The sequence below is a fragment of the Montipora foliosa genome, chromosome 1, assembly GCF_036669935.1.
Source record: "Montipora foliosa isolate CH-2021 chromosome 1, ASM3666993v2, whole genome shotgun sequence".
Taxonomy (NCBI): domain Eukaryota; kingdom Metazoa; phylum Cnidaria; class Anthozoa; order Scleractinia; family Acroporidae; genus Montipora; species Montipora foliosa.
In genome coordinates, this window is record NC_090869.1 from 13,220,503 (window position 1) to 13,230,502 (window position 10,000).

The window sequence follows — 10,000 nt, forward strand, 5'->3', positions numbered from 1 at the left end:
ATGCTAGTGTTACGGACATGATTAAAGACTTAGGGTGGGCCACGCTGGAAACAAGAAGAAGGCAGGCTAGATTAACGCTTATGTATAAACTAACTCATGGTCTTATTGATATAGATACCCGAAAATATTTGATTCAACATCCTGAGAGTCGCACGAGGGGAACCCATCAATTTAAATTTCGCGTGACATATGCAAATAAAGACGTTTTTAAATTTTCGTTTTTTCCAAAAACTATAACGGACTGGAACTGCCTCCCTGAGGCTATTGTTTCATCATCCTCCTTAGAAGCCTTCAAATATATGTTAACAGCTTTTCTTAAATAATAGTTATATTTAGTTTAATATATTTTTCTGTATTTAATTTTTTTATATCATCATTTTATATATTGATATATTTGTTTTTTTTTTGGTTGGTGTGATAACCGAACGGTTTTTCCGACCCAATTTGTAAATGTAAATGTAAATGTAAATGTCCTGAGTTAGCTGCTTGTGTTGATGTCGCAACCTCTGTATCTAAAGACACGCAAAGTTTACACGCTACTTAAAGAGCATCAAAGAGAAAAAGATCTATTGCTTTCTCAGCGATTAAATCTTATGTTGAAGGATTAACCGAGCTCAACGAAACATTCGAAATAAATCTCGGCTGGCAAACATTATTTATTCGGTTTTCTGGCCAAGGGAAATTCTCCATGCTCTTTGCTGTACTTTCTCTATGGCACACCACGATGTATTTCCTCTACGGCGCTCATCTTGACTCTGAACATCGTCTTCCTATGAGTCCGAACTGTCTCGCATAGGTTCAAAAGAATAAGGCTCGATATCAGCCATAATCGAAGATAAATTCAGTTTCAACCTGACACAAGATTCTGTACAAAATTTGTTGACATGAAAAAATCCATGTGCGCAGTGACGTCACAACATGGCGGCGGGCATTCCTATTATGGAAGTAACCGGAAGAAAAGATGTCCAAAATGGCGGACGTTCAATTTGGAAAAATGACCACGGGTTTGGACTTTTTGCGCCACTTTCGAAAGGCAAAATTCACTTTTTCTTCCTTTTTACTACAAATCTAAGCTATTTCAGTAGCTATTTCAAATAGCCTCATCTAAACACGGGGGAGATTTGGGAGAATTGTCGACAGTTATGCAAACCCTCGACTGTGTCTCAGGCTTGCACAACTGTCTCGAATTCTCCCAACTCCCCCGAGTGTTTAGATGAGGCTATGTAAACACGGAAAAAAAATCCTCTATTGCTTTTATAAAATATTTCTCAAAATAATTCGGCAAATGAAGGAAAGTGCTGTTTTTTTTTTCCTCTTGATTGAAACAGGTTTTCTTGATACGCGCTCATATTTCCTACCAGCCTATCAAAACGCGCGTCTGAGAACACATAACCAATCAAAATTGCTGCTTTTTCTGCTATTGCCCAATGCTCGGAGTGCGTGTACTATCCTAATTATTTCATAAAAATGATTCTCTACAGAGTACAAGCAATCTGAGTGGTCATGCAAGTGGTATTTCTCACTGATGATGACTCATGATGAGCAATCAGAAGGTGCATACGAGATTTTTTACTTGTGACAAACTGAAGTCGCAGCGGTTTTCCCGCCTTTCACTGAAGGCTTCATTGGAAAATGGGCGAACCATGGCCTCTTGTTCGAGCAATCCAAGTTTTTTTTAGATCGAAAAACAAGAAAACTAAAACACCAGGAAGAAAACTGAACGGAATGTTGCTTTGTATAACGAATTTTAAACGCTAAAGATGAGTCAAGGCCAACAGAAGAAATTGCCCCCCCAAGAACTGAATTCGTTCGAACTTAAAATAACCGTACAAGAGAAAGAAAACAACGAAGATTATTAACCCAATTCGTTGCGTGCTATGATGGCATGTTTTTCTTATAGCATTATGACAGACTTTGGCGGAGTTTGAAAAAACACGAACGCTCTTAAAATCAAAACAAAAAGATCTCAAGAAGAAAAGGAAAGGTAATAAACCAAATGCTTCAGTTTCTCTCACATAAGACGAAATAAAACTGCTGGGCCCGGTAGTTCAAAGGCCGATTATTGCTAATCCCAGATTAAAAATTAACCAAGGAGTTAATTTCTCTAGTCCCAAATGCTGTTCAACGCTGATATTCGGCAAAACTTTACATAAGAAGAAGTGAATCTTGAAAAACAAAAATAAGCAAAAGAAACTTTCACCAAAAAGTTGAAAACATGAAACAATAGTTTACGCTAATCCTGGATTAAGTTAATCGGCTTTCAAACAACCGGGCCCTGTATGACAAAGAAATGTTTAGAAAGTCAACTCCCGAGGTTCTCCTGTATACAGTTTGGTTCAACAACACAGTCAATTTGTTCTCCGTGGTTAATTGTAAAGAACATAGTGATCTCTGTTGAGGTGATGTGCGACTGCACCGAAACTACGAATGGTGAAGAATTTTTAGAATACACTGAGAGACAAACGAGATTCGAAGCGGAGCCAATCCCAGAGATGTCAGGCGAATAAAATTTAAAATGTTTTCTGACTGTGATTAGAGAGCATTACGATAATTAAACTCACAAAACACTCAACTAAACTTTTTCAAGAATTTTTTCAAGATTCTACTGTTTTCAACGGCCTCATTAAAAGCTGAGAACTTTCATCGTCATTCAAAGAATACTTTAAAAGTACACTTTGCTTCACTTTCTTCTGAGTAATCGCTTAAACTTTCAATTTTGAGAGAAATTTTTGTACATTTAGTTTCCTTTAGGGGCATCCAATGATAATATAGTTCAAAATCATAAACATAGCATTGTTAAACGTATTTTAGTATTTAAACCGTAGATATAAGCACATTTTTATCCCCAAAAAATTTTTCATCTGTTCAGATTTCCTAGCTGAAAGTCTAGTGATCCGAAAGTTATAGGGATCAAAACTTACCTTTTCGAAAATTTCAGCCAGAAAAAAGGGTCCCGAAAATTCCAGGTGACCCTTTTAGGGTAAAAATCCGTTAAAAATGGGCAATTATACCATTTTTCAGATGTTCGAAACTCCTAGAAGAGGCAGGCAAGCAAGAAATTTTACAACAAATGTTCCAAAAATTCTAGATCTCAAATCCTCCTCCGAACAGATATTTTCCGAAAATTGACGTTGGGTGCCCCTGTTCCTTGAATAAAAGCATTAAGTCATAACTTGTTGTGGCGCTTGTGTTGATTTCCCCGTGCAATTGATAGAAGTTGTCAACATTATTTTGTAATACCTCAGTACATATATAATAAACTAGGAGTTTCAGTGTGAAAGTCATGGAAAGTGAGTGCTGGCGTGGAAACTGGGAGCAGTGACTGGTATTTTTTTAAGCAGCTGCAAGTTTTTGAATCAAGAGAGTACCGGAAATGTGCGTGAAAGTATTAAAAGAGCGAAGAGAGGTGTGCATACCCAGCATACCTTTAACCTGTGGCCGGCGGTACTATTTTATAAGCAAAGGGATAATTTCAAACAATGTCAGCATGTCAGTTCATTCTTTGAATTTAAACTGCTGTACTTCTGAAATTTCTGGCCTCTTTTCAGCAAAAGAGTTACCTTTTGAGAAATGCTGAGCGTAGTTGAGCAAACGACAATTTAAATCAAGAGAAAATGAGGGGACAGAGACGGAGGCTCAAGGCGTTGGCCGGGATTTGTTATGTCCACGAAAGTTATTTTTAGACGAGCGGAAGTCTTTGTTCTAGCGGAAGTCTGTCTTCTGAGACGTCCGCATGCAGTCTTGCCTCGCTCTCACGTTCTTAGTGAAAAGAGAAAATGATGGCGCGCGTGGAGGGCTGATGAATATATATTTTCTTTCAAACATCGGACCAAGGTTGGCCTGCATGCGGACGTCTCGGAAGACTTCCGCTCGTCTAAAAATAACTTTCGTGGACATGACATATCCCAAGGGCTGGACCGGGAGCCTCCTTCTCTGTCCCCTCATTTTCTCTTGTTTAAATTTATTGTCGTGCTTTGACATAGTAGAGCGCGTGATTGCGTGACACACCTCGAGTTTTACCACCAATTCGAATGAAATAATAATTTCACCCGTCGTGCGTGGCTCTGAGAAAAGAAGGGCGACTGCTCGTGGTCTAGCTCGAGAACTGATTTTCTCTTCGCTCAACGGTTGAAGACGTTGAAGAACAATTTGACTCGGTGGTCAAATGTAAGAGGCTCAAAGACTGAACATGCACGGTTGAATGATGATAATTAATGACGACCCACTGGAAAAGTAATCGACTCGAAGGCTGCGAGGCTGTAAGATTCACTTCCACGTGCATGTGACGTCATCACGGGTATCAATACCCCGGATTATAGACATGATAACATCACAATCGACTGCTCATGCTTCCGATCTTACATCCCACAAATTTTGATTTTTTTCGCTATCAAGAATAGGCTGCTGCCTCGCTAAGGCTCGCCAGCAACAAATACTTGGGCCTCGATTGTTTATTCAGTAGTTGAGAGGAATCACAAACTCACTTGTTCGCTGTGTTCACTCGTTCGCTTGTGATTTCTCGCAACCCGTGAATAGAAAGGCACCAAGCCTCTAATTCTGTTAACATTTCTTACTGGAAAACTGAATTGGAAACAATGCAAGATCTAAGAAACTGTTTTGGAATACTCTGAAAACATTTCAAGATACCACCAAATCCTCGGCCGTAGTCCAATGAAAGACTTGTCGGAACACTTACGCCAATGACAGTCTAAAGGCAAATACCTGAATTAAATTTCTGCTTTACAAATGTATATTCAACAACAATGAACAATCTCAATATTGTCTTACTACATTTTAAAATTGCTTTGAAAGAGTTACCCCAACTCTTCCATCGTTTGTAATCCGAAGCTCTTGCCAACTTTAACTATCACATGAATGAGGGCAAAAGCAAACGTTGTAAAATAGGGGAAAGAAACGTGGAAATTGATTTTGATGAGGAAGCAAAACCGAGAAACCCAAAGAAAAATCCTCGAGCCAGGTTAAGGGCCCATGTTTCACCTAAACGAAACATTGCGCGCGCGTTAAATTTCGCACAGACGGAAAATCCGAAAATCATCACCGAGTACCCAGTCAAAATGCTGGAACTATTTCAAAACATTAGCGGGCAATATATTGTGGGTGAACATGGGCCTTTAAGATAGACTGGACTCAAGCTCACATACGATTGCAGTGTCCATCCCTCAAACTGACATTGGACATTTCGTATCAATTACACGACGCAATATCCCATCTTAATATGACAAGCTTACTGCTTTAAAAAGAACTAAAACAGGCAGAATTGCTGGGTACTGCTATGTCAATTCTCTAAAAAATTCGACTATCCAGCAGCTTGTCTCGTTAGTCTAATGGATATCGGAAACCGCAAGGTGAAGCCATCGATCCGGGTTCAACTTTTTGCCTCGCCTATTGTGAATCTTCTCAGCTTGTTTAAAATGTTTGTTTCGTTGAAGTGGATTTGAAACCTAAAGTAGATTGTACGTCGGATAAGTTGAATAAAAAGGGAAATGTCAGTTTGAGGGATAGAAATAAGTGACGACCTTGCTGACCACCATGCATGCCATCCTCACTGCTATTGCCGGTTTTCACTATCACACCATCATCAAAATCATTCAACACATTAAGTCAAGAACAAAGAGCAAAGGTTCAGGTCTGTGCAATGCTTCGTGCGGGAGATATTCAAAGAAATGTTTTACTTAAATTTATAGGGCTTTGTATGGAGACACCATGTTTGTGTCCCTCTGAGGGGCACAAATAAGGCTACCGGAAGCTAACAAAAACATATATCATCGAGCTTTGCTATAAAAAGCCAGTAGTGGTCTTCTGAGGGCTCATAAACATCTATATCAATACTTATTCTCATACAAGGACTATTCAGATGGCAAAATCTCAGCGGATAAGTATTTTTTTTAACCTACGTGACAGCATTCTCGGCCGCAATTAATATCGTGTCACGCAAAAGCTTAGAAATTCAACCTAGCCTTATCACAAGACGAAAAACCCTATCAAACTGAAAATTTGTGAAAAGATAAGTCTGTTCTAATATCTAACTAAACTAAAATCTCAAAAGGATTGATAACCCAAAACCGCCCATAGTTGTAGACTTCGTAGTTTCTTTGGCACTCACGGGCTTAAGGTACAGATGATTATAGCGGCCGAGATATGAGAGTCTTCAGGTTAAAAGTTGGAAAATATTAAAAAAAAACCTTTGGAAGGAAGGGGTACAAAAAAGTAATTTAACTTTTGACTTTTTATCAAATTACTTTTGTTGAGAAATGTAGTTTTGACGGCACCCCTTAGCGTTTTCATTTTTTACCTAATTGTTTTCTATTGGAAATCATAAAATTTAATAAGATACTTAGGACCAGCCTCATTCCGCCATTCCTCGTCTAAATGACTGGTATAATTGCTTGTAGCAAGCATTTCTCTGGAAAAATGTCTTTTTTCAATGCAAGCAAACCGTTCTGCTGGTTAACTCAAGAATTGTAAACTCGCCATTTAGATTTACCCTGCGAGCAACTGGTTTCTCCTACACTTCCCGAGAGAAAAATCACTGCGTGCAACCATTTGATTTTTCATCGAGCATGTGCGAGATGCGTCACACCCCACGTGATGTATTTGACATCACTTCAGTCTTACTTCAAGGGAAACCACTACACAGCAGGCTCGCCCAAACGCAGCAGTTACGTAGCTGAACGCACGCGCAAGCGCCAAAACATTGTGTTGTGTTAGAAGTTGTGATGTCATTGTGATGTCATGTTACCACACGACGCCAATTTAAATAGGGGCGTATCTGCCAAAGAGTGTTCAGTATTATTCAGCATTATTCAGTATTCAGTAGCAGCATCTATAGTAGTTTCGAGTTCAATTACGAGTTTTCAAGTACAGTTATCAGATAGTTTTAAACGGTGTCAGAGTGTAATAAGAAACGATATTAAAGAGTTAGGTATTCAAGTACTCTCGGGTCGTCAGTTCGCACATGAGATAGTCGTCGGAACAACAATTGTTTACTAACTCGTTTTACCTGTTCAAATTTAATTTATTCGTCCTTGGCGCTAGACGGCGGCTCACTCAAAGAAACTAACGGTTGCTCGCAGTGGTTTCTCTCTCGGGAAGCGTAGAAGAAACGGACTACTCGCAGGATATTTAGATTAGATTAACGCTGCAACAAATCTCCTTCGATTGGTTTCTTGATTATAATAAACAAATGATCTCTGGTTAACCATTTCAACAAGTATACAAGAGAATCTCTAACACAACGACTGTTTATAGGTTCACAATGATATCACTAATGACATCTATCAACGCCGCACTGAGGCAGCGTTTACACGAACGCGGTTTCATTGTAACCGCATAATTTTTAGTGCGGTTACACTTCCTGTTTACACGACACCGATCGAGACTGTTGCCGAAACCGTGTCGATTTGAAACTGTTTCTAAAAGTGGAGTGTTTTCAAAACGATGCTGTTCCATCTGTCGTGTAACTAGCGAAACCGCATCGATTTGAATACGGTCACTATTTTGGCGCGAAATTTGCATTGGTCAATTCAAACTCAGTAGTGAATTTAGCACGTAGTGCAGCGCTCGCTTATACCACCACGAAAACAGTTCCGCGTAAACATTTCCAAACCGCATCGATTTTGACACAGTAATGAAACCGTGCCGATGTGAAACTGCGTTCGTGTAAACGCTGCCTGATTCTTTGCTTTACTACGTTTTTCATGGTAGTAGCCAAAACGCGGGGCCGGGGCCGGGGTTGGAGTGTCTTTTTTTGTTTCAATTTTTGTCGTTCAAATTCTCCTGTACTGTTATTTTCGAATAACCGGCATTTGTCCTTCATTTATGATAGAGGAAAAAATAAAAAATAAAAAAACTAAGGAACCTACGGAAGCTATAAAAGCTCTTAAGGGACATCCGAGTTTTTTTTTCTAAATCGGACTTTGTTGTTTTGGGTTTTAAAATCGAAGTTGGGCTTTGCGAGCGTCTGAATTTGTCTTTCCTAGAAATTGGAGTTTGTTTTTCGAAATGAAGCGAATTTCCGTAATTGGAGTTTATGGAATATACGCCAACTGCCAGAGACACTGAACACTCGCTGAGCTTCACACTTTGTTTAAAGCGCATTGTAATGCACTTGTCATCGGCTTCCCCGGGGGGAGGGGGAGCCCGGGCTGATATGGGGAAATACGGGGACTTTATGGGGACTTTGCAACAAATTTCTGCCCTTGTAGTGGGGGAAATGTGGGGACTTAGATTTTTGAATGCCCTACTCTCGGGGAGAATGTGGGGGCTTCACTTCTGTTCAACTGAGAGGAGATTGAGAACGATCGATTGTTCGCTCGATCGATGGCAAGATGGCGGAGGAGAAGAAGACCATCCGTCAAACGTAGTTGTAGGCATAAGCAACTTTAAAATTCCCCTGTCTATATATTATTGTTTATAGAGGTCACTGTTAAAGGTCAACAGGTCGTCTTTTGTTAGTGATACAACAGGAGCGGTATCGTTGTAATACCGCGTTAATCAACTTGGATCGTCTTTCTCAATTGTTCCGTTTTCAAAGGACAACAGTTTTAGAGCTGTATCTATCAATAGTCCCTTTGAGTTGTGTTAAGGTGTATGTTGTTGTTCTGTGATATAGAGTTTGAATGTTGGGTGCTTGGCTTCGCCAAATACTGGGGACTTTGCAAGAAAAAAAATCCCCCACAGGTGGGGAAATACAAGAACTTTGAAATGCACAATTAGCAAAGTCTCCACATCAGCTTAAGTGCATAATGTTTACTTGGAAAAAAACAACAACACATTGAATAACAGTTCCAAGATTGTCGTCAGGCAGTCACGCAACTTCTCATTTGTTTGTTTGTTCGTATTGTTGTCAGTGTTGTCGTCCGACTTTACTACAAACGGTTTTTAGTAAAGTAAGACTTGAACCAATCTCGACCCCAGAGCTCTTCTCTTGACTGAGCGAGAGAAGAGCTCTGGGGAACCCTGAAACAAAGTGTCTTCTCATTGGTTTTCGTGAAGAACAATCAAAAGCGTCTCTAATTGGTGCATTCATGCTAGCGCGAGGAGTGAGCAGACGCCGTAAGGTTCCAATAGCCGGTTTTTGGCTATAAGAACTCTACGGCGCATGTTCTCCTGCATAGAGTTTCCCAGAGCCTTGGGTCGATCCAAGGCTCTGGTGACGAGAATGGACTTGAACAGGAGCTTGCTATAGCCAATTTTGTTCGGACGTAAAGGGATCGAATCCAATGTTACGATAAAAAAGCACAACAACATTGACAACAATTTTGCGAAAACAACCAAATGAGAAATTTTGCGTGACCACCAGCGTGAAACTGCGACCATGTTTTCTTTCGTTTTAATTGTACTGCGGAGAAGGCGTTTACGAAGTAAACATTAAAATGTGGTTTTAAAATATGGAGTCAAGCGAGTCTTCAGTGTCTCTAGCAGTCAGCGCATATTCCCCACAAAAGCTCCAATTCCAGTCGGAAATTCTCTTTATTTCGAAAAAACAGACTAAGAGCTTGCGACTGTTCCTTAATTTTTTGACTAATTTCCACCATAAATGAAGGAAAGATGCCAAACATTCGAAAATAAATGTACAGGAGAATAACGACAAAACTTGAAACAAAGAAATTTGGAAAAATAGGACACCCCGGTCCGTTTTGGCTACTACCATGAAAAACGCAGTAAAGCAAAGCATCAGGCAGCGTTTACACGAACGCGGTTTCACATCGACACGGCCCCGGCCCCGCGTTTTTGGCTATTACCGTTTTTCATTATTCTGCAAACATCCGACGCCAACCACAGATGACGAAATCAATTGATGCGTGACTAACCCTGCAATCAGCATCTTTTGTACCCAGGGTACATTCATATATTCAAACTGGACGCTGATGGAAAGCGATCGAATCTGTACGATGTTTGGCAAAAAAGCTCTTTTTCTAGTCTTGTTGGTTTAATCAAAGTGACATAATTGATAAACTCTTGACTATACCTATTCTGT

The 10,000-nt window shown here is 39.9% G+C and overlaps 1 protein-coding gene across 1 annotated transcript in view; it reads right to left on the minus strand.

Annotated features, from left to right (window-relative positions):
- Positions 1-10,000, minus strand: part of LOC138010048 (uncharacterized) — a 35,661-nt gene that overhangs the window by 6,596 nt on the left and 19,065 nt on the right. The gene's annotated exons all lie outside the window — the stretch shown is intronic.